Source organism: Silurus meridionalis, chromosome 17 (genome assembly GCF_014805685.1).
Source record: "Silurus meridionalis isolate SWU-2019-XX chromosome 17, ASM1480568v1, whole genome shotgun sequence".
In the NCBI taxonomy this organism is placed as follows: Eukaryota; Metazoa; Chordata; class Actinopteri; order Siluriformes; family Siluridae; genus Silurus; species Silurus meridionalis.
This window is the reverse complement of record NC_060900.1, coordinates 3,332,223-3,357,022: the sequence shown is the minus strand read 5'-3', so window position 1 is coordinate 3,357,022 and position 24,800 is coordinate 3,332,223. Positions and strand designations below refer to the sequence as shown.

General features: G+C 40.1%; 1 protein-coding gene across 3 annotated transcripts in view; it reads right to left on the bottom strand.

Moving 5' to 3' along the window:
• Window positions 1-24,800, bottom strand: part of gpat2 (glycerol-3-phosphate acyltransferase 2, mitochondrial) — a 130,296-nt gene that overhangs the window by 81,546 nt on the left and 23,950 nt on the right. The gene's annotated exons all lie outside the window — the stretch shown is intronic.

Genomic DNA, 24,800 nt, shown 5'->3' with positions numbered 1-24,800 from the left:
ATTTTTCGCCTCGTGTAGAGAAACTTCTCCAGATTCTTTAAAAGGTTTGATGATCTTATCTACTGTAAAGTAGGAGATATTCAACAGTTTTTTTGTTTTTTTACAATTTTCTGTTGAAGAAACATTATTCTGAAATTGTTCCACAATTTGTAGACGCAGTGTTTCACAGATCGGTGAAGCTCCGCCCATCTTTACTCCTGAGAGACTCTGCCTCTTTACGATACCTTATTTATACCTTATTGGTTACAAAATCTTTCTTTATTTTTAATAACGCTTGTGGATTTCGACTGTTATGGCCGATCGATGGACAAGTCTGGCGTGTAACCCGCACTGGCGTGGTGGAAAGGTTTTTGCAGTTATGGTACAACTGTTATGATTATTTATGCACATGTTTTTCACTTTACATTGAAATTAAATAGCATACACTCTTTGTGAATAATAAATCGTAATCGTTTGAACTAATTAAGTGCGGAAAATACAAAGAAACACACAGAAAATTACACCGAGCCCATGTTTATGATTAATTGTGTTCGGTGAGGAAGCGTCTGGCTGCCGAATGAGTAGGAAATTACAGTGTGTTAAATTTATTACAGGAATTATTCCACTTCTGTATTCTGGGGTGCAAATCACTGATAACGTGCCACCGCTAAAGGTCATATTCATTCATTCAAATTCTTCCAATGAGGTGCGAAACACCATTTTACCCAGTACATGGAGGGTAATGTATTACTCAGATTCTTTTTTAAATATGACACACTTTGACACATTCATATTCACACCTCAAAGAGTTATTTAAGCTTTAGGTGTCTAATGGACCCCTGAGTGATTTGATGAGACCCTTCGTGAATAAAGATTAAACCAAAATTTTTCAAAATGGCTGCTATGGTTTTTGGGTTTTTTGGTATCCACTCTTTTATTCGCTTTCAGATCCTGCTCTTTGATAGAGACGGAATGAATCATAGCTGAATTATAAAGCATTAGTGGTCTTCTCTAGTGGCCTAGTACATCTGTCCTACTTAGGACCGAAATGAAATGAATATTGCAGATTTTATTAATTAAAGTTATGATGATGCGAGTTAGAGGAAAAAAAAAAAAAACAGGCAATGAGCTGAATACAAATGTGAACTGTGAGCTGGGTTTATGAAGGAAAAGTGAACGCTAGCGAATTGTAGGCACAAAGAAAATGTTGAAAATATCGAGCTGGTACAATGAAAAATATTGACTCACCATTAAAAAATCAAATACGAGACAAATCGAGGGCTTGATAATGTTTGAATTTGATTAGTGTTTAATGAGGAACTGTGATTGGGCAGAAAACAGATCTGAACATCTGAGATATAAGAACCTTACAGAAAGCAGCTGGTAAATCTTTGATGTCAGATGAGTTTTTTTAATCACTGAAGCACAGAGACAGGAGACCATGGCACCTACATTAAAACTAAAGCCCAGAGGCCACGCCTTCGTTACTCAGACTGAGGCACAGAGGCCACGCCTACTTCTCTCAGTCTGAAACAAAGAGGCCACGACTGCTTCTCTCAGTATAAAGCACAGAGGCCACACCTCCTTCTTTCAGCCTAAAGCAAAGAGGCCATGCCTGCTTCTCAGTCTAAAGCACAGAGGCCACGCCTCCTTCTCTAAGTCTGAAACACAGAAGCCATGTCTCCTTCTCTCAGTCAGAAGCACAGAGGCCACACCTCCTTCCCTCAGTATAAAGCACAGAGGCCATGCCTGCTTCTCTCAGTCAGAAGCACAGAGGCCACACCTCCTTCTCTCAGTATAAAGCACAGAGGCCATGCCTGCTTTCAGTCTGTAGCACAGAGGCCACACCTCCTTCCCTCAGTATAAAGCACAGAAGCCATGCCTGCTTCTCTCAGTCAGAAGCACAGAGGCCACGCCTCCTTCCCTCAGTATAAAGCAGAGGCCATGCCTGCTTCTCTCAGTCAGAAGCACAGAGGCCACACCTCCTTCTCTCAGTATAAAGCACAGAGGCCATGCCTGCTTCTCTCAGTCTGAAGCACAGAGGCCACACCTCCTCTCAGTCTGTAGCACAGAGGCCACACCTCCTTCTCTCAGTATAAAGCACAGAGGCCACGCCTCCTTCTCCAAGTCTGAAGCACAGAGGCCACACCTCCTTCCCTCAGTATAAAGCACAGAGGCCATGCCTGCTTCTCTCAGTCTGAAGCACAAAGGCCACGCCTCCTTCTCTCAGTCTGAAGCACAAACAGTTCTCTGCAGCACTGCCAAACACTTTTGTAATTCTGTCATGACACTGTCTCACCACACACACACACACACACACACTTAAATGACAGCATTTAAAGGAGGAGGCGCTGACAGACAGACAGACAGAAAGTTAAACAGCGGCCTGTCTTTTTCCGCCTCTAATCACATCCGGCCGCCTTCTCCCCGCTGCACAAGGCCAGCCTCGCTAACTCGATGCCACTCACTGGACTCGAGTGCTCGCAGAATCACAATTAGAGTAATGAGAAGCAGCGTGTTCACCGGAGGGCCCGAGACGACACTCGAATTGTTTTCTGCTCAATGAAGGAGACAAAGCCTGATTAAATCTTTTCTACCGAGAATCGGCGCGAGGCAAGAAAACGTGAGCTGGCCTCGCTTCAGCACCAATTACGCCAGGCTGAAGTGTGTGTGAAGGACAGGAATAAGATCAGTAGTCATGTCTTGCCATGTAGTCACACATCTCTTGGGCTTACCCAAGGCATAATCAATAATTCAGTACCATACGTTTCTACTAGAAACAACAAAAAAAATATCTGAATTCGAAAGCAGTGTCGGTACAAGTCCTGGGAACGAAACACACTGGGCAATAATGTAGTGAACACACCTGCCCAACCTGAGCAGGAGGAGAAATGTAGCCTGATTTCACTATGCATTATATGGACAAAAGTATTGGGGCACTTGAATTTCCAGCCATGTGGTTCTTCCCCAAACCTTTAACACAAAGTTGGAGACACACTTGTATAAAATGTCTTTGGATGCAGGAGCATGAAATTGTTCCTTCACTTGAACTAGGAGACCCAAACCCTGTTCCAGCATGACTATACACCAGAACGCAAGCTCCATGAAGATCTGCTTTTTATGGGTTGGAGTGGAAGATCTCCTGCTATAGAGCTCTGACATATAGAAAGCAGATCTTAACGGAGTTTCATTGAGAATCATTGAAATTTAGAGATACGGAGTCGAATATGTTGGGAAAAACAACATGTAAAGACAAATAGCTGGGATTGCACGTCACAAAGAAGGTAGATGAACGTGTTGCATGGCTACATCCAATAGGAAAACACACGTGCGTATAATGAAGCTAGCATGTAATTAGGGCTAAAGCATTTTCTCAGGTAACTCGAGTAAATCGGATACAAAAAATATTTTTCGTTTAGTCTATTGAACTATACATGGAGCAATGTGTTTCCCCACGGACCCTTATTACTGACGCACCACTGGATAAACTCTGGCGCACTCTGGACAGGTAAACCCAGAAGACGCTGCAGAATGAAAATAGAAGGAATGGAGAGAAAACAGCGACAGGCGAGGAGACGGTTTATATGGAAGCCTGTTTGTGCTGCATAAAAAAAATGAATTGCCTAATTCCGAGTAGTTTTTTCTCTCGCAATTCCGACTTCTTTTCGACTAATCGGAAGCGCCACCCCTCTGTAGTGCCAGGAAGCTTTACACGTTGAAAATGTCTACCATCAGTAGAATCGCATGGTATCAGACTGAGCCTCCGATCCCTGGAGAGAACTCTGTCTAACAATCAGCTCTGGAGGAGACAAAACAAGAAGACACGTTCATACGCCAACAGCTTCAAACTTCAGGCCCACAACATGGCTACCGGTGGATCCACCAGGAATGTTGGATGTTGACCAGAAATAACATCGGAAATTGCGAAGGATTGATAAAGTCAGGATTGCGACGAAACAAAGAAAACATCGTAAAGTGCGTTCCTTTTTTTTTTTTTAAGAGTAATCTAAAATGTATTTCTATAGTTTTATTTCTATATGTATATTTGATGTAATATGGCAATTAAACGCACTAAAGGGGTTTAGATTTCAGAGTTTCCACAGACATTCCTGTATGAAATTAGCGCAATAAAAAGAATCCAAATCGCTTGTTAATTTTAAGAGACCCGTCTGATTTCCTCTTGAATATTTAGTGTCGCTCTTTAATAAAAGAACAGGTACTTCTTAGGCGATTACTCGATTAATCGTTGGAATAATCAGTAGAATCTAAAATAAAAGATTACTAAAATAATCGATAGCTTTAGTCCTACTTGTAATCCAACTTCAAACTACTGGATCTTTAGTCTGCCTGAGGGAGGAAAAAAAAAGGAAATGTGTTTCAGGACAGTCTGTAGGTCTTCTGGTAAAATGTCTGAATTTTATTTCAATTTCTTTCACACTCACGCATGCCCGACCTCACACAACACATTCTCCCAGTCAGGGTGAAACCTAGTATGCAGAGATGATTGGCGTTCCATCACTGTGTTGGCACCACACAGGGTTTCATTATCAGCACCACACACACTTGGGGTGTCGCCAATGCGGCTCACACAACAATTAACAGCCAAATACACCCACCCACACACACACACATACACACCATGACTACTAAACCAGAAAGCCAACTTGAGACAATTTTAAAAATGTATCAGCAAACCCCAGTTCTAGCTTCGGCAAATGTTCTGAGAATTAAAATTTGATTCACAGCAGCCATGCGAGAGCGTTCGCAATTTCAAACACGCGAGAGCGCACGTCTATCGCTCGCTACCCGAAGCCTGAACTATGCGGGAGAACAAATGAACAGAGAAACAAACACGAATTCACTTGTTCAACTCTAAACAATATGACGAAGTTTAAACATGGCCACATGTGCAAAATAAAATAAAAAATTTAAAAACAAAGAGAGGCACCGCAAGCATATATAAATATATAAAGAATGTTAAATGTGTAATGCATGTAGCGGAGTTGAGAAAGAAGAACTCACGAGAAGACACAAATGACCTCAACCTCAACCCTATTAAACACCTCTGGGATAAATTGGAGTGGTTACCCCCCAGGCTTTTTCATCTCGCCCTACATCAGTACCTGACTAACACCCTTATGTGTGAATAAACACAAACTTTCACAACATCTTGTGGAACACCTTCCCAGAAGAGTGGAGATACTTATAACAGGGAAATGGAGACTGAATGTGAAATGGGATGTTCAAAATGTTGGGGCTGAAACCATTTCTCCAGTAACTCGAATGCAAAAATGCATTGAGGCTAATAATTAGTGTGACTATTAAACTCCGCACGGAGCACCGCGTTTCCCCACGGATCATTATTGCTGGCGCACCACCAGAGCGCTCTGGACTGTTAAACGCAGAAGACGCTGCAGAATGAAAAATAAAGGAATGGATCAGAGAAGAAACAGCAAGATGAAAGGAGAAGAACCAGGTGTGTTTATACCATACACCATACATTGTGTTTCAGTAGAATACTGGAAAACTAAAATAATCGATAGCTGCAGCACTAGTAAATATAGTGTCTGGTGTAACAGTCAGATCTGGTTGCTGCCCTTTTTGCAGAACATCTCTGAAGAATGCGACTGAATCTGTGATGTGATGTTCAAGCTAAAAGAGGTGCAGCGAAATATTACGGTGTGTGACTTTCTAGAGTTTGTTGCCCAGGCAGAGTGTAATTGAGGGTCCCTGTGATCTTGGTTACCCTTCATGAAATCCGTGGATGAAAATAAAACCTGCCTGGCAGAGTCTCATGAGAAATGTGGACACTGCACGCCCACGAGCCTCAATGTAGCAGATACTACACATCCATGACGCAAATCCGGTGCTCAATCAGGTCCTAGAGAAACATTTATTCTCCAAATCTGATCCAAACCTTCCAGACGAAAAGCTCTGGCGATACAAAGAAAAGAAAAAAACGCCTGTTTTGGTTGATGAGTGACACAAGAGGCGCAGCTGAAGAGCAAAGCACCGGCGTTGTTATGGACGCTGATCTATTGCGCTTCGTTTGAGAATAAACAAAAAAACCCTCGGTGCAGATCAGCTGAAACTTCACACGTTCTGCTAACCAGCTGCTGGAAGAAGAAACAGAAAGCTTGTTTATTCTTCCTGTCCTGGTGACTGGTGAACAATGTTCAGCGTTGACACAAATACACAGATATGACGTAATTACAACATCCGATTACAGTCGCCTCGGTTTGACTGCTGGAGAAACGAGGCCTCGGCCATTTGTGAGCGTGTGCAAGAATAGTGTATTCGAATCGTTTTTTTTTTGTTGTTTTTTTCATAGACAGTATTTTAATTTCACTACGTTCACAAAAGCCAGAAAAAAAATCGGTATGGATTTCTGCTGATAGACGAAAGTACCAGCAATGAACTATCGGTGCCGATTAATTGGTTGCCCCCTAGTTATGATATCCTCCACTCTTTTAGGAAAATGTTCCACCAGGTTTTGGAGGGTGCTTCTCAAGATTTGTGTTCATTCAGCCACAAGGGTGTTAGTAAAGTCAGGTGCTGGTGAAGGTGAGGTGAGGAGGCCTGGTCATGTATTCATGTATTCATCCAGTATTAACTCCAACATTCCGCCATTTTTTTTTAAAGTCACTCATTGCTCAAAAAAAAAAAAAAAAAGGAAGAAGGAGAGCAAAAGAACAAGACAGAGATCCAGACAGAGGATGAGATCAGAGCTCTAATACAGTAGGGCACTCAAGATCTTTAAATCCAACCCATGTGAAGTATTTATTCATGGAGCCGGCTTTAGAACAGGTTTGGGTCTCCCAGTTTAACTGAAGAGGAAATTTGATGCCACAGCATCTAAAGAGCAAGACGTGACTGAAAAAGTCTAAAAGAACCCTCTAAAACTGTAGGAGATCAGCTAGAATTTTTTTTATTGTCATATAACTCGTACATAAGCAGTAACCAGAATGAAGGAACATGACTTCAGCGTTAGCTGAGCTGAATATCCATTAACTCGAAAACTTTTAAACTTTCGTTTCTTCGAAATTGGCCTCTGAGTTCACTCGCATTTTACGCAACAAAAACAAAACAAAATAAAAAAATATGTAAATGTAATCCTACAGAACGCGAGCTTCTTTTCGAACCCTCTCATCACACATCTCGCTATTGTTTGAAAGTGGCATACGTTCTGCCGCCTGAATGTGAAGCACTCGACGTAAAGTGCGACACTTTCATCACAAAACGCGCGCATCGGCAAACAAAAGAGGCTGATGGGCGGCTGGCGGAATGAGAAACATCCGGCTCCATTAAAGTTCCGCGATGTTGTTTTACCCGGCTCACCTATGCACCTGAACCCATTAGCAGTAGGCAGACGCTCGGAGAAACAATGACGCGGCTCTGCGCTCACAACCACACCGTATTCTTTTCCTCCTCCCCCTCCCCCCACCCCCTTCACTCATCCTCCTTTATTTACACTGGTGAATCGAGGTCGGGATCCGATAAATGCATCAAAAGCGGCGGATGAACTGCGTTCGGGGCGGCCGATCGATGACGAGAGCGGTAATGGGACGCGTGGTGCGCTGAAAACAAAAGGCTGCTCTTTAGTTAAGAGGCACGAGGAGTTAAATTGCTCTCAGGTTTTTATGTACAGGATGTTATGAAAGGGGGTTTATTTTGCGCTTGTTTAAAAGAGGAGCCGTGTTAAATCGTCAGGGGGAAATTTATTCGCAGTAAAAATAAATAAATAAATAAATAAAAAAAGACGATGGTCCTTCAAAAATGAAGCACTTCTCCGAGCACTGGAGAAAAGCCGGAGGAAATGAAAGTCTTCTGAATGCACTGGAGTTACACCTGCACCACAGTTCAGGAGGACCGAGATGTAGCAGGAAAAAAAAAAAAAGGAATATCTGTGCATTTGTGCTTGGCCCCCTCATGATGATAATAATAATAATAATAATAATAATAAAACAACAACAACAACAACACTCAAACTACTACTAATTGTAAAAAAGGAATCACTGATAAATTATTACTATTGAATAATGTTAAAATATATATTTAAGCTTTCAGACATTTTAAATGCAGCTTAAGTTAAAAAAAAAAAAAATACTTACATTAATTGAAAAAAATAACCACCACTAATACTAACAAATAAATAACATTGCAATAAAATCACTAGATTTTAAAAGACATTTCGGTTTTCTGCTTTGTGTGTTGCATTCGATCAGTGTATACAGTTCCTTTGCCAGCCTCTTTCTTTTTTGTTACGTAGGCAGGGAAGTGGTTGGTTGGTTGGTTCGTTGGATGGATAGATGGAGTGGAGTAGACAGACAGACAGACAGGAAGGAAGGCAAACAGACAGACAGGCAGGCAGACAGGTAGGAAGTAAGGAAGACAGACAGACAAATTTGCAGAGACAGACAGAGAGATGAATCTCATGGAGAAAAACATAATGAATGTTACTGGCATTGGAGTCTCCTTCCATAAAACCTACATAATCTTCTTCTTATAGAAATCTTAAGGCTGCCGTTTCCTTTCCTTTCATCATGTATTTAATGTATTTATTGTAAGGCAAGGCTCCGCGCCTGCCGACAGACTCGTTACTACAGCAACGGCAATAAACTCCAAATGAGCTGTGATTTAGATTACAGCCGGAGCTACAGCCAGAGCTGCCGTCGAATAACAACAACCCAAACTAGAGTTCTTAAGAAAACAAGGTTCAGATCGGGTCATGTCCGATGAAAAATTGTTTATTATGCTTTTCTGGTTGGGTTTACACTAAATCAATCTGATCTGCTTGTGCGTGTCACTGTCGCTCCCCTGGCTCGCTCTGAAATCAGCTTGTTAGGAGTCAAAAACTCAGATTCGAAAAGACTCGGGTCTCGTGGAAATTCGTTCAAAATGTGCTGGAGTGCAGAACAAAGGTCCCCAACTAGGGCAGAATACACAGACGATAATAATACAAGCACTTATACAGCACTGGGGGAAGCATCACGCAGGTCATATCTAATATTTCACAGGAAAAGGAACGACGGTGCAGGAGAAAACCTTTGTGGCCTTTTTTTATTTGGAGGGTGAATAATAATATTCTTCTAGCATTCACTCATACAGCCTCAGGTATATCAGTATACCCCCCCCCCAACACACACACACACACACACACACACACACACACACACACACACACACACACACACACACACCAGCAACATGATCTATTTGACCAGCTGGACTGAGCTGAATTGAACATAATGAGCAGACGTGCAGAAATGATGGCTACACGCACCTACACGTGTTGAGGCGATTTTGAAAATCATGGCTCGGGCCCAAAAGTAAACAGCGAGTGAACCTCGTAAAACGACAGCTTTCATGAACTACAGTTGCAGCGTTAAAGTCGACTGTAATTAAGGTTAAAACAAAAAGAATCTAGATGTTAATAAATAAAATAATCAAAGATTTTTACATTTTTTTATCCGTTTATTGTTGAACCGCATTCAAGTGAACTACAAACAGGAAACACAAGGAATTGCATCGTTTTCAGCCGGAGTTTGCAAGTGGGAATTTCAAGTTGAGAAGGATTTTTTTTTCGAGGGTTCCTACACAAAGGGAGAAAGATTGCAGGAAATCCCAGAATGAAGTACACGCTTACATACACAAAGTAGACTGAGTCACGATGGGAATTCGTTCCCATGACCCCATCACAGTGTAAAAATGTGGTGCAGTATCTATCAAAAGTGCCCCAAAGGAGGAACAGTGGTGAATCGGCGACATGGGCGGCCAAAGCTCATTGATGCACGTGGGGAGCGAAGATAATATTAGTCAGGTGGGCATAATGTTATATATGTTCGGTGGGCATAAAATGATGCCTGGTTGGTGTATATGTATATGGCAGCTGGTGGACGAGCACCGGATTGCGAGCGGAGGGCGGAGCTTGTGCTGCTACGTTTGCCTGCCGCTTGAAACTTCAAATATTTTTATTACATATTTGTTGTATCGCTTTTTTTGTAAGATCGTAAGTTCAACACTCTTAACTCGAGGAGCATCTGTATACACTGTATGGAAAAAAGTACGTGCACAAAGCCAGCACCATGAACATCTGCTTTTCATGGTTCAGAGTGGAAGATCTCCTGCTATAATTCTCCAACCCTAATGAGATGAACACCAAAAACACACCGTTTGTCTATCGTGTATCTTGACTTGAATTATAAATGTTTAGAAAAACAACTCCATCTGCGTTAAAAAGTTTCCTTCGCATGAAGAACATGTGCTTTAAAATCCATTTATTATTAGTCTTAATCACAGACAAATACCTGTGGATGAGCGGTTACTATGGAAACAATAACATATCAGCCCGAGTGCATTATTATTAACCTGTTTTAGCCAGATCTACTGTCAGAGCTTTTGGTGTAGAAAAGTCATTAAAAAAACCCTGGGGTACAGCCGTAAGTCGGCGGTTGGTTCGCCTGTGCTTCAGGCTGTTCACAATGTTTATATTACAGTCCATCTTTTTTTTTTTTCCATTACATAAAAACTTTACAGATTGTTTGTTGTTTTGTTGTTGCTCCATGTTAAGTAACACCAGACTGCTGATACTGAAGTGGAAAATCTCTCACACACACACACACACACACACACACACACACACTCATGCTGTTGCCTGGCTGTTGTTGATGCTAACGAACGAGGGTTGGTGTTGCCATGACCATCTGTTACCCACTCATTAGTCTGGCTGTCATTTGAATATTATTTCAACTCCTACTGTATATTCCCTTCATTTTCTCCCGCTGCTTTTCAGAGCGCTGAAGATCGATGGGTTTAATAAAAAAATAGGGAGATTAGTAGCTAATCAAGCACATATAACGTCTGCTCTGTTATTATTCCGATAGATGGAGGTCTGACTTCGTTTACGTTTAGCTTTTAACGACCGTTTAAGGATGTGCTGATGTTTAAATATACTCAGACTTCAGATTAGCTGGAAACTAAACACCATTTGGACAAATGCATCGAGACACCCGGCTTTTTTCCCACCATGTGCAGTTTTACAAGCAAACTCCACAAAGACTTTCTTTCATGCGTTGGAGTGGAAGATCTGCTCTGAGCTCCGACCTCAACCCTACTGAACACCTTTGGAAGGAATGTGAACGCTGACTGCACCCCTTCTTACCTCACCTACATCAGTACCTGCCTTTACTAACACCCTTGTGCCTAAAGAAGCACAAATCCCCACAATTACACTACAAAAAAAAAGAGGTGAATGGATACGGGCTTTTCTCTGGCCGATGCCTGGACATGCCGATAATATGATGGCGATTTTATTGGCTGATTCTCACCCCCCCCTTATACTACAATGTTTGCTGAAATGTAAGGGGTCTCACTTTTGTTAGATGGATGGATGGATGGATGGACAGACAGATAAATTGAGAGACAGACAGTAGACAGGCAGGAAACCAAACAGACAGACAGCCAGATAGGCAGTAATAAAGCCAGCCAGCCAAACAGAAGAATACAGTAGATAGACAGATTTTCAGACAGACAGACAGATCTCACATGGATATTGAGAAATCCGAATATAAAATGCATTTTTACGTTAAACAGTTAATAAGATTTGTTTCCGAAAACTGCTTAAATTAAACATTTATCAATGAATACATTAATTAATCTCAAAATGTAGACTTCCCAGAAGAGTGGAGGATATTAGAAGTTCAAATGGGGACGAAATGCTGAAATGGGGACTTGTATGTTTATAAAGCACATACCAATGTTCTGCTCGGGTGACCACAAAGGTTTGTGCATACAGTGTAAAAGAAAATCTGTACCGGCTGAGAGTGCAGAAATAAAACACTAAGGTACAGTAAGCAGTTATGAGCAACTAATTTTCAGGTGGATAACAAGTAACTCAATGTTCTTTCCAGCTGAAGTGTCACCAACATTTATTGGAAAGCTTTATAAACGAAAGAATGCCACTCAAGTATTTTGACTGAGTTCTGGGTGCAAATGAATGAATGTCTTATAGCGTCCAAAGAAAGTTTTTGGTTACAGATGGTCCCAGAGTTACGATGGTTCGACTTACGATTTTTCGATCTTGCGATGACTAGACCGATACGGCAATATTTTAAAAAATTTTAAACATTTTGCACAACAGGCACAGGACATGCAACTGGGATGAGCGTATCTCTCGCCCGGTGAGATGCCCTGTTTTCGCTAGCGGTCGACGGAGTAAAGTTGTCTCAGTGTGTATTTTTTTCAGTTTTAAACAGCATTTTTAGTGCTAAAAGGTTTATGGATGTGGTGAGGGAAGACATGCAGGTAAGTTGGTTTAAAAAAGGCAGATGTAAAGAACAGGGGGGTTTGGAGATGGATGATCCCCTGTGGCGACCCCTAATAGGAGAAGCGATATGATATATACAGTGATCGGGCATAACATTGTTATTTTAACGTTATGACAGTTGAAGTAAAGAACACTGACGATCTCAATCATGGCACCTTTTAGTGGGTGGAGATATTTATTAGGCAGCAAGTGAACATTTTGTCCTCAAAGTTGATGTTAGAAGCAGGAAAAATGGGCGAGTGTAAGGATTTGAGTTTGAGAAATTGTGACATCTAGACAACTGGGTCAAAACTGCAGCTCTTGTGGGCTCCAAGAAAGGAAAAGTGGTGACAGGGTCACGGGCAGCTGAGATTCACTGATGCACGTGGGGAGCACAGGCGGGCCTATGTGGTCCGATCCAACAGATGAGCTCCTGTAGCTCAAATTGTATGTGCCGTATATATGGCAGAAAACCTTCCCTTAGATTTACACAGCATCAACACTGGAGACTCCTCCAACTAAAAATGACTGTTTCTCTGCTCTGTTGATCTATAGGCTTAGATTTTATCTATTGTCCACCTAGGATCAGCTGTTGCTATAGAAACAAAAAAAGATCACCACCAACAAATTTGCAACTATAAAAAATGAATGAACACCTTCTGACCAATCAGAATTGAGAATTCTGAGGACTGGGGTATAAACTGTATGTAAAAATCAGGTGATTTTGCAGTACAAAGAAGCACAATGACCAAACTCATTCCAAACTATAAAACATTTTTGTTTTGTTTTTTCATTTGGAGGTGAATATGAGGGGAGACGAAAAAAAATAAAAACCTCAATTATATATTTAATCGTGTGAAGCCGTTTTGGAATCGGCGAAACTAAAAGCCGATATGGAGCACAGATTCCCGATTGTGTTCTCGTTACGCTCGTAGAACTGGAGAATAAGACTGATGATGCTGCTGCTTATTACTGCTGAGATTATTCCCCCTCGTGCCACGCGTTGTTATGCCAGCTTGCGGAAAGTGAGCCAGCTTGCAGCGTTAAAGTATCTCCACATTTACACCACGTGGATTTGTTTTCACACGTCATGTCTCCACCTGCGTCCACTGTGCGTCTGTGCATTTACAGGTGTCTCGCTCCTGCAAAGTATTTTGGGCCGGATCTCTGCCGAAAAACAGTCTTGCACTTGGTGATAATTTACGATGATGTAATTGGGTTAAAAATCCCTTTAAACAAAGTATTTGCCTTTAAATGTACTTAAGTATCCAAAGTAATATGATTTATTACGGCTATAATGATCCTATTATCATTTTTAGCACAAGACTCTTTACTTAATCACCTCAGGTTATGTGAAAAGACTCAAATGTTACTCTTCTATTAATAGAACGATATTAACCAATCAAACACTGATTGATTTTAATTACAATGATCACGAGCCCAAAATCTTCTTTTCAACTATTTAAAAAAAAAAGTGTCAATAAGACCACGCGTGTTGTGACGAGTTCGAGTCTGGAGTTTCCTCATCATTTATTCCTTTCAAAATTTTCTGTTGTACTGATGCTGAAAAAAGTAAGAGTAAGAGTTTATTAATTACAAATCCTGAGCATGTTAAAAACTGTTCCCCGGGAACGAGAGGTAAAAAGGGAGACAAATCATACAATAGAGGTTTGGATCCAACCATAACCCTAACCATCTCTAAAGGATTTTTTTTTTCAACCTGTAATGATTTGATTACTTATAATAATTCTAATAACTGTGGGGAACAACTTGTAAAATGTGTGTTATATAATGTATATCATTTTGTCTGCTGTTGTGCTGCTGTGTATAAATACCGTTGTATTGAAATCATTATGATTCAGCCATTGTGTGTTTCAGGACTCTTTACACGCTGATGATGATACGCACCGTCTTTTTTCCCCCGCCGTTATAAAGAAGTGGCGCATTGTGCGTGTACCTTTTCTGAAATCATTGACTCATCTCGAACCTCCAGTAGCGCAGACATCACGACGATGTTGAGCCGAAAAACTTGAAAAGGAATAAAAAGTGGTGTGATGTGCAGGGCGGTCATTATATTTCATAACGGCGCTCAGGACTGTTGGGGGCAAAAAAAAAAAAGAAAAAAAAAAAAAGAGAAAGACAAGGTCGAAGCTATTTGGAAAAAAACTAAGAATACGCCTACGTGCTCTCACCTTCCGGTACACATACGCCATGTTGGCTTCGTGTGATTACTTACCAGGTGATGGAACAAAAGTGGAACGGTCAAGAGCAGAGACAGGAAATGGGCCCACTGGATTCAGTGCCTGAAATAAATCCCGCAGGTGAATCTGATCCAGAGAGACAGTGGTGTTCTAATCTCAGGGAAGAGCTCAAAGCTTTTAAACGTATCAGTATATATCTGTACTGAAACGCTTTCTCAGCCAGAAGAGGGGAAAATAAGATCAGAGTCAGGTCTTGGCTGGTGTAATTTACACGTCGTGGCCTTTAATCCCGGGAGACAGGACCAGTGAACCAGACATTCTTCAGAAGCCATGGACAGGATGCAGGCTTAAAATCGAACAACAAATGAAAATGTACTACAAGAGAAAATCAAGTGAAAACCTTAATTTTTTTTATAATTTTTTAAATCTTATTTTTATTATTATTCTTTATTTATGATTGTATTGTCAAATATTTGAAAACATTTCTTTATTTTTTATTTAATATTTAAAATAGGTTTATTTGTATTATTTAATATGCAAACATCTATATTTTAATAATTTATTTTAAAATATAGAATTTTATTATTTAAAATGCAAAAAAATATTTTATTCTTTTTATTGCATATTTAAAAAATGGTTTATTTGTATTTGTAATTTTAATATTATTAAATTTTGTCAAAAATATTTTACTTCAATTAGTTAATATTTAAAAAATATTTAATTCAAATTAGTGAATATTTTTAATTGTTTTGTATTTTTTATGATTTAATATTTTCAAATATTTAATTTTAATTATTTACTATTTAAAAAATATTTGATTCACATTATTGGAAATGTAAGTTTATTTGTATTTATTTATATTTTAAAATATTTTATTTTCAATTATATATAGATTGGATTTAAATTCTTTGTTGAATATTCGATTTTAATTGTTTAATATTTAAACATTTCATTCGAATAATTTAATATTAAAAAATCACAGTTAAATGAGTTTTTGTTTGAAAAAAATTATTAAAATGTTAATTTATTTTACTCCTACAGCAGTTACACAGCACCACAGTCACTGAATCATGCTTATTTGTTTTTGCTTTGGAGATTCAATGGCCTTCAATCCACAGGGACTCTGCAGCTCACACATAAAGGTACAAACTTTAGTGATTTAGTTCAGCAGCGAATCTCGTACTCACAAAAGAATGTACAATACAATAGAAATTCAAATTTTTTTCCCAGAAAGTCCCTTTTTCTGTAATCCGTTTTATATTGTTTTTAGTCGTAGTGCTAGTTTTTTGAGCTCTGGGGAAAAGTTTAATAAAAAAGTATATAATATTAAAACTTCTTTGGTTTGTTTTTAGCAGTCAGGGAGCTCTTAAAACTTCTAAATACATTTTCTGTATACATATTGCTTAAATGTTTGACTCCATGTGAAGGTGACACCAAGTTTTAATCTGCAATTAATCATAAGCAAATTTTGTATATTATTTTATTGGATTAAACTTGCATTATTTGAGAAGTCTCAGAGGGAAGTGATTATAGTAACAGCTGTGTAATTAATATGAAAAAAATCCAACTGAGGTCTGCATGAATTGCGTTCATTCGCTTTTAATTTAAAAATAAAAAGTCAATTATGTCGTAGGTTTTTTGAAGTTATGTTGAAAGCAGAAAACTGATTTCTTTTTGTTTCTGAGCCCCACACAAAAAAAAGGGCAGAAAATTTACGGATTTTCTCTATTAGTTTTATCTCACACACACAGTGTAGAAATTAAACTCGCATAATACAGTGATCAGTGCTCTAAAGTGTGATAGAAACTGGAACATATTCAGAGATCGCAAATCAATCTAGTGGAACGTTGTGTGCAATTATTCTGCATTTACATTTAACACGCACTTGGCAGACGGCCTCATCCAGCGCGATTACAATTATCTCATTCATACAACTGAGCAGTTGAAGGTAAAGAGCCTTTAGGGATTTTGCAGGTTTCACCAAGACAAATTATGACTTAAGATCTTTTTAAGACTACTAAAGATAAACGCACACACAGATACGTTGTTAGCAACTGGCCTAAACAGAGACCAAAATACTTTTTTTTTTCAAACTTGCACTTCCCCATTACTGAGAAATTATTTCTGCTTTGGTAGGAATAACAGAAAGCTGATTGGCTGTTGGTCTCATTTGTAGTCGTAATACAGCGAATAATATTTGGACTCAAAAAGAACCTGCAACACCACAAAAACAAACAAACATTCTAAAGTGCTGCGGAAGCATTTTAATAAGCATCAGAAAATAAATGTAAAAATGATTTAAGACCTAAAACAGCGAATTGAAGACTTTTTACGGGACCGTGGAAACCGTGGACTTGCTCGGTGGCAGCTTGGTGGTCGTGGGATTTGATCTCACGACCTTCAGATTAGAAGTCTAACATCGTAATCGTAAAGCCACCACTTACCTGACTGCATTACACAGTAAGAAAAGGAAAAGTGTAGGAGTTCCATTTCCTGTCCCTGTCTCTTTGAAAAGCATGTAGTGATTCATATGAACTTCTCAGATCAAAGGCACAATGTTGGATGAAGCCACTGATTGAGATCACAGTTGATCAGCTGTTTAATATCCAGGATTTTCAAGAGTACCTCAAAACTTATTACTGAAAGTCAAACAAATGAGAGGGAAAGAAACTATAAAATGAAAATAGTTTTTTTGGTTTTCATTTTCAGAACGAATGGTGATGGTGTTCAGGGCTGCGTTCGTTAGATGAAAATCTTCGAGGCTATGCTGAAGGTTTCTGATTTGAGCTGCGCATCGGTCGATGCCAGGATGAATAAACTATGCTGAAGTGTGTGTTTGCATGAAACTGTCAATCAACGCAGGTCGATTCTTAACCCTACAACAGAAGCTCGTTAGAGAAGATTTACTCCTTCATTAAATAGCTGTAATGGACGTTACATTAGAGTGTAGTAGGAGAAACACCATGACGGCTGGAAAGTCTTTCATGTAAAACCTACAGGACGGATTGGTGCTGTTTACAATATTATAATTAATGATGATCAGGCCGTTATCTGAGGCATCGTTTATAACTTACCTCATGTCTCTAAGATTGTTAATAATCATTAATAAACAACTATTTTTCTTAACTCAGTCTCTGTGCATTGGCAGGAATCTCACGATACGATACGCAACACGATGCAGAGGTTGTGATCAGATATTTTGCTATTCATTGCGCACCTTGGGCATTCCAGGTGGAAGTTATAACAATACTCATTTTTATAGCAGCGCCCCCTACCCCCTCTATCCAGGAAGCAGGTGAGGTTTAATCAATATTTTCTTAACTCTTAATATACCGAGTCCTTGCTTTTAAGCCAAATTTAACTATATTTCTCAACATTATCTCAATAATATGATGTTGGTTCTGAAATATCGACCTCATAACCATTAGGAACCTGTTAATGAGTCTGAATATATGATACATACACTTGTATGGACAAAACTACTGGGGACACCTGACTGTTCCAGCCATATTCATTAAAAGGTACATATTTGGATGTGCAGGGTGAAATTTTCTCTTCACTTGAACTAGCAGATCCAAACCTGTTCCAGCATGACACAAAGTGAAGATCTGCCTCACATGGGGTTGGAGTGGAAGATCTCCGGTAGTGGAGCTCTGAATTCAACTGAAGGAGCACAAATTCCCACAACATCTAGCAGAACATCTTCCCAGAAGAGTGGAGCTTATTATATTCAGAGGTTGTTGGTCAATTGAATTTATTTTTATTTCTTTAACAATGGATATTGTCTCAAAGCAGCTGTACAGCGATAAAGCAGTTGTATAAAGTTTGTTACTTATAATTGGAAGTTTGACCCTAATGAGCGAGCCAGTGGCGACTCCCAGAATGACGTTTTCACTCCATTTTTGATTGGAGTTTCATTTTATTAATGAGTGAATAAAAACGCAACTTCTCAAAGCGCGCGCTCTGTTTTCACCTTGTTTTAATTGGCGCTTGGTGAATCTCCTGATCACCAACATACAGTTCAGCATCCGTTCAACAGCAGGCAGAACATTGAGAGGAATAGATGATGAAGAAGCTCCAGACTCGGACTCGCTACAACACACGTGACACGTTTATTTACACCATTTTTTTTAAATAGACAAAAAAAAAAAGAAGGTTTTGGGTTTGTGATTATTTACATAAAAATCAATCAGTGTTTAACTCATTAATATCATTCTATTAATAGATCAGTGTGTTGAGAGTCACATTTGAGTCTTTTGAGTGGATTATTCAAAATTCTTGTGCCAAAAATAATCATAGGAACATTATAGCCGTAATAAATCGTAGTACTTTCGATATTTTTAAAAGCAAATATTTCTGTAAAGGGAACTTTTACTGGAGTAATATTTTAACGCCACTTAATGACTCGGGCGGCCGATTGAAGCAGAAAACAGCAGCCTGAAATTCAAGTTGGATGACTTAAAGAAGCGTTCATGGGGTAAAAACCTGAGGATCACTGGAATACCAGAGGGATTGAAGAGTCAAAGTCCGGTTGTTTTCACAATTTTGTAGTTTGCCAAATTTGTTAGCGATGGCGCCTTTGAGAGGCTTCTGGAAATTGTGTCCATGACCAAATTGGTTCCTCAAATTTAATTGTTCTGGTGTCGTGTAGAAACCTTCGGTCCTATAGAAGATCTGTCCTTGTATCAAGTGTTTTTGCTGCTATAATACAAGATCAGGGTGATTCCTGAAATGACTAATACACATATCTACATCGGGGAATAATTTTCCACCCGTTAATCAGCCGCACCTCATTTTGCCGTCCTCTCCGGGCCTGCTGAGGCATGAGATTATCGATCTATTCATTTACTAACAGCCCGGACGGTGTGCTGCAGGTGAGGCGAGATTCGTTCATTACAGCATTAATTTGCTGTACGGGTAAAACCGCGCTCCGTGGTTCGCGGAAAAACGTGCGCTGCTCTTTCTCGGCTTGGATTAGAAGAAAAAAAAACAATTCAATAAAATCATCCCTATTTCAGGTAACGTAGAGCCACTTGCGTTCACCAAGACATTTATTAAGATAAGATTTCTCGCCCGGCACAGAACCGAGTAAAGGTTACGGGAGGACATCGGAAAAAAAGGAAAAAAGAAATAAAAACTATCTATTACCGCCAGAGCATTTGTATTCCCCCATGAATCACCTTCATGTTATCGGAGTTCAATACGCTCGAATCGTTTCCTTAATATTACCGCTGCTTTCAAGGTCACCAATACAAAAAAAAGCTACTTATTTGAAGTTCAAAAGGTTCAAAACAGATAATGACACCTAAGCATGAGAATTTGAACCTTCTGAACATCCCGTTCTACATTTACTCCCAATCTGCTGTTATAACAACAATCTTCACTTTTCTGGGAAGATGTTCCACTAGATTTCAGAGGAGGCTTTGTAGAGATTCAAACACAAGGGTGTGGGTATAGTCCGGTACTGATGTAGGGTAAGGAGGTGAGGAGGCCGGGGGGGGGCGTTCAATCACGTTAAATAGGGTTGAGTTCAGAGCTCTAAAGCTGGAGATCTTCCACTCAGAAACACGTAAAGCAGATCTTCATGGAGTCGGCTTTGTGCACAGGGGCATCGTCATGATGGTTTTCTGGATCAAGTGAAGGGAAACTTTTCTGCTTTTGCAATGCAACTGAGTGACTCTGTGGTAGCAGTTTGGTGGAACCCACGGCGTGTCGCAATCATTTTACATAACGTAGCTTTTTAAAAAAGGGCTCCGGGACACAACGTAAACAAAACCCTTCGTACCGATAAAAAAAGGAAAGAAATGGAAAAGTAAAAATCCTCTCCGTCTATCGTCCATTATCGGCGGCGGTGTAGAAATTACTGTGGGGGTACTGAGTGACGTTTCTTCCATTTAAAATGTCAAATCTGCCAAAAAAATAAATACATTTTAATACCAATTGCTTCTTTTTGGAATAAAAACTTTCCAAGAGGGAAAAATAGGCTTGATTGCACGCTGCGTGTGTAATGAAACCCTTCACTGCGAATGACTCATCTGACAAGTCTCGACTCGCGGAATGTTCATTAGCATACGCGAGCGCTAGCCGGCGTCGTGCTGATAACGAAGCGAAAGTTTCAGCAAAAGTATCTAATTAAGACAAACGTGGTGATGGATCATCTCTGAGGACCCGATTGCTAATAACGATCTGAAGACTACCGATTCAGACTAAAACAATAACTCGAGTGTTCGGAATTCGAGTGGATTCGGAGCCGATGATGGAATCGCTGGGATCGTCGTAGCTGTGGAAGAGTGAAGTAGACACAAGGAGATGATTGGGACGAGGTAGAGAGATGTGAAGAAACGAGAGCAAACGTCGCACCAATCCACTTAGGAAATTGAGCTTCGATGAAGGTCGCAATGCAAATCCTCTCCTTTTACTCCTTACAATATATAACGTGTATCTGTGTACTATATAACAGACATCATAAAGCTGATGATCTCCAGTATCTCCAGATATCACAATGCAAATTAACTCCAGTATCTCCAGATATCATGAAGTCCAGTATCTTGATGAACTCCAGCATCTTCAGACATCATAATGCTGAAGCGCTCCAGTATCTCCAGACATCTGGAACTGCTAAGGAACTCCAGTAAGAACTCCAGTATCTCCAGACACCATAAAGCTGAGGAACTATAGAAACTCCAGACATCATAAAGCTGATGAACTACAGTATCTCCAGCATCAGAAAGCTCTGACATGATGATGAAGGATGTGTCCCATCACAGTTAAAGCCAGTTTTTTACATTTACGGTATTTAACAGAAGTGCGTGTCCAGAGCGACGTACAAAAGTGCTTTGAGTCTCTAGCAATGAATAAATCAACACTGGTACGCCAGATTACAAACTTAATATAAATCAGACTACAACTTTGAAAGTGCTAATTTAAGTGTTTAGGGAAGATGAAGGTCTTCAAACGCTTAAAGATTCCGCTGTTTGGACATCTTGTGGAAGTTAAATCCACCACCTCGGTGCCAGAACATAGAAGAGCCTTGAAGTATACTTATCTCTCGTTCCGAGAGAAGGTGGTACCAGTCAAACAGTGCTGGAGGATCTCAGACAGTGTGGTGGGGTGCGAGATGTGATGAGGTCTCTGAGGTAAAAAGGTGCTGGTCGATTTTTGGCCTTGTAAAAAGCATCAGTGTTTTGAATCTGATACGTGCAGCTACTGGAAGCCAGTGAGGGGAGCAGCAGTGGGGTGGTGTGGGAGAACTTGGGCAGACTGAACACAAGTCGCGCAGCTGCGTTTTGGATAATTTGCAGTGGACGAATAGCGTTCAGAGGTCAAGCTTTGGCTTTTAAGGATTTGGCTGGACATGGATTTGTTGTCAGAAAATAAACACATGCATAAGGTGGTTTTCATGTGTTTCCCACTGCTCCTAGTGGTCGGGGAGGCTAAAAGAAAAACGTATAGCTGTGTATGAAGTTAAAATACTGCATCGTCCTGCAACGCAATTTTTTCCCAACGATTTCAGACAGCAGAGTCTGCGTTATGCAACAGCACACGGTGAGGCAGCTGAAAATCCGCCACCCTCTCGACTTTTAAGTACCGTGTTTTACGTCAGTGATAGCGAGATCGAGGTGCGTGTGTATATATGTGTGTGCGTCAGTCAAACTGGCCTGACGAGCCACTCTGACATTCTGACAAGCGGTTATCAGCCTGAAAAACATCCACACTGACCTTGGAAAATGAAAAGACGATTCATTGCATCATGGTTTCATTAGCAATATCCGGACGCTCTGAGCTCGTTATTAATCATCCGCACTCGTTTTATTATTTTTTTTGACTTGGGATTTTCGGCAGCTTTTTACAGCCGCTAACGGAAGCCGATGAAGAATATGGAACTATACACTGTGTTCTTAATATTAAATCTAGTCGTGTTGCATGTAAATACTGTTCACTTACAGGCACCAACAAACTCTTTGTCCACAGGAAACTCAAACATCTGTTCTTCTTCCATCTCTCTCATCCTTCAATCATCTTTTATGTATCTTTCTCTCTCTTCATCTTTCATTGTCTGGGTGTCCTGAGAGAAATTCTGAGAATTTCCAAGACTGGAAACTTTCCACAAGAATTAACGGGAATTAATGGGAATCAACTGGGAATTTACAAAATTGCAGCTTAGCAAATAACAGGGAACTTTAATGCAGGTGAATTTAGTTTATCTTGCAGGATAATTTTGGTTAAAACAACCAGATTGAGTGCAATTTCAGTTGAATTTCTGCGTGTTCTATGTTTAAAACTCGTGTGAACTATTGTGCAACAAAAATCAAAGTCAAAAAATTCATTTTTTTAAAATCTGTATTAGTTTGCATGCATGTCAGCTTACAAACACAGCGTTTAAATTTATGTTTGTATATGATACAGTTTATATAAAGTTCCCAGACCTTCTAATAAATTACTATAAATTTCCATAAACTCCTTGCAAGTTTCCAACTTGAAATATTTACAAAATTCCCCAGATGGAGTTCTCATTGAAAGTTTCTGGAAAGTTTGCAACCGTATCAGTGCCTCTCTGAGCCAGCCGGACTGTCTGTCCATCTCTCTCTCTCTCTCTCTCTCTCTCTCTCTCTCTCTCTCTTCCCCCCCCCCCCCCCCAGTCTCAGTCTGTCTCTCTTTTTCTCTTAATCTGTCACTCACAGCCATGAGTCTTTTTAGTGTTAATCTCCGTCAATCCATCTCTCTCTCTCTCTCTCTTCTCTCTCTCTCTCGCTCTCTCCTTTTCTGTCTACAGGTCACTTGTTCTGCTTTAGTTCTTCTTCCATCTCCCCGTCTTCTTCACTGTCTCCTTAATTCTAAGTCTCTCCCCAGCAAATACAAGGTCAGGTGTCCACAAACTTTTGGACACACCGTTCCATTAATCTCCCGAAGATTTATTCAGAATTAATTCAGAGGCAAAATCTGTATAGTGACAATACACACACACAGACACACACAGACACAGTCATTAAAAAAGAAATGAGTGGAGCAGATTGAGTGAAGAATGGCTTCTGGAGAATGAGAGTCTGGGGGTGTGTTTGTTTGAAGAATTTAAACTGATGATGTGATAATGAAATTTTCTGTAGCGGATCCGATTGTTGGTCGTGTCTGCGCACACAATTCAGATAAGCACGGGAGAAGAAAAAAAGAGAGCGAGAGAGCGAGAGCGAGAGAGAGAGAGCGAGAGAGCGAGAGCGAGAGAGCGAGAGCGAGAGAGAGAGTAGTGCACACCGGCATGCTTTTTATCACAGGACTGGCTTTGAATTGATGAAACCCGTCTCTGTCTGTCTATCGCTCCGTCTGTATGTCTGTCGCTTGTTCGTGACTAATCCATCCACTGATTACACTTCAAAGAGCCAAGAGTAGCGCAAGAGTAGGAATAAATCAAATCAAATCAAATCAAATCAAATAAAAGCACATTAAGGAAAAATCCACAGGGGGGGAAAAAGGACAGTTATTTATCAGTGTACGAATTTCGCCCGTCGGGGGGTCGTGACGTGGCATCGCTGTTTGATTCTTCATCATCATCATCATCGTCAAACCACTAACTGCTCGAGTTTTTTAGTGAAAAGGAAATGAAGCGCATGACAAAGTTCGAGAACAATATGCAGAAAGACAGGAAACGTTCGACAATTAAATACGACCCAAAGTTTGTGGACACCTGAACCTGATCAGGTTACTCAAGACCTTTTACTCCAACCAATATCTAGAAATGGAGCTTAATGAGCATGGGTGCTCACTTGGGGTTGGTTGGTTTGGATGAGGTTAAAGCTATAAAAAAATTTAAACATTTGCCGGACATCTGGACATCTAGAGCACTGATGGATGAACCTCCTGTCAGTCATTTTGTAGACGGGCCAATCTAGATCCTGAAAGTGGATCTTCTGAACATGGGTGCTACAATTATTAGATTAATTATATATTATATTAATGTTTTTCAAATGAACACTGGAAAGTGCAAAATGAAATGTTTATATTATAAATAATAAATGGAATATAGCGCTCTCCGTGCAGCGTGCGGTGTCGCGTGTAAGAAACTAACAGCACTTGGCTTCAGCGATTCGCCTCTAGAGGCCGCTCTTGTAATGACAGCGGAAAACGCCTGAATAACTATCAGGATGGATTTTCGCAGATGGTTTGTGGCAGTCAGCTATTGGTGCTGCTCGGCAAAACCGATAAATCGGTTGGATCGATGGAATTCAGGTCAGAGCTCAAAAATTTAATCAAAAAACTAAAAGTGCATGAAGTGGCTTTATCATGTGGTATAAGCACAACAAGAGAGCTTGTTCGTGATTGGT